The following is a 974-nucleotide window of genomic DNA, read 5'->3' as shown; positions in this document are numbered from 1 at the left end:
AAGGCAGGGGCAGGGGAGAGAGGCTGCAGACACTGGATCAGTTCCAAAGTGGAGCTCAATACTCCCCCACCCCACAACCAAACAGCAAGTATTTGGGGGGTTGCTGTAACTCATGGAGCTTTCTGTGAAGCACCATGAGTTACAGCGGAGAGCTGCACATCTGTCAGTATCCTCAATTACTCTGCCATTACCATATAACCCAGCACTAATCATGATTCCATGTATACCTTTGTTTGAAAGCTATTAGCAGCAGTAGTATTAGAAGAGGTAAATAGGTATATAGTAAACTCTGGTTAATTCCCAGTGCTAGGGGAATTGCAGATAAATGCTGAATTATTCAGTGGGACCAATTATCAAGAATTATTAGGAATAATGGGAGGAAGAAATGGAAGTTGGAAGGAGATGGGAACAATCACAAATTAAAACATAGTAAAGAATTATCCCATAGGCAGATTGCCTTATTTACTCAAATATAAGGCAAGCCTAATTATAAGGTGGCCCCTCTCCCCCAATAATTAGATGCTATATATGGAAAAATTATAAATTTGATATAATTTTCCATAGTCATGTAATTTGTGGTGATGAGGGACTGCTCTTGGGCTCTCCCTCTAGCTTACTCCTATGCCCTTTTGGTTAGGGACAAGCAAATCAAGGGGACATCAGAACCCCAAGGCTTCTGGGCTTAGGGCTTGCACATAGTATGCCTGCCATAGATTTGAGAGTACCTGAAGCCCCTGACTAAAGAATATAGGACATAGGATACTTGCTGGTGGTAGCACCACACAGATTTGAATGCTTGAGCTCTGTTCAGTCAATAGAATTAGGAACTGATTGCTAATTTGTCCTGAGACACAAAATTATGAAGTTGTTTAAATCCAGGCAACACTGAGCATAATTATACAAACACGCATGCACACACACATATATATGTGTATATATGTACGTGTGTGTGTGTGTGTGTGTGTGTGTGTGTG

The 974-nt window shown here is 41.3% G+C and overlaps 1 protein-coding gene across 1 annotated transcript in view; it reads right to left on the bottom strand.

Moving 5' to 3' along the window:
* CDC20B (cell division cycle 20B) overlaps positions 1-974 on the bottom strand; it is a 126,537-nt gene that overhangs the window by 42,927 nt on the left and 82,636 nt on the right. The gene's annotated exons all lie outside the window — the stretch shown is intronic.

This window comes from Gavialis gangeticus, unplaced genomic scaffold, assembly GCF_001723915.1.
Source record: "Gavialis gangeticus isolate Ggan-Ray unplaced genomic scaffold, GavGan_comp1, whole genome shotgun sequence".
In the NCBI taxonomy this organism is placed as follows: Eukaryota; Metazoa; Chordata; order Crocodylia; family Gavialidae; genus Gavialis; species Gavialis gangeticus.
The sequence above is the reverse complement of the archived record's forward strand: the minus strand, read 5'-3'. Positions and strand labels throughout refer to the sequence as shown.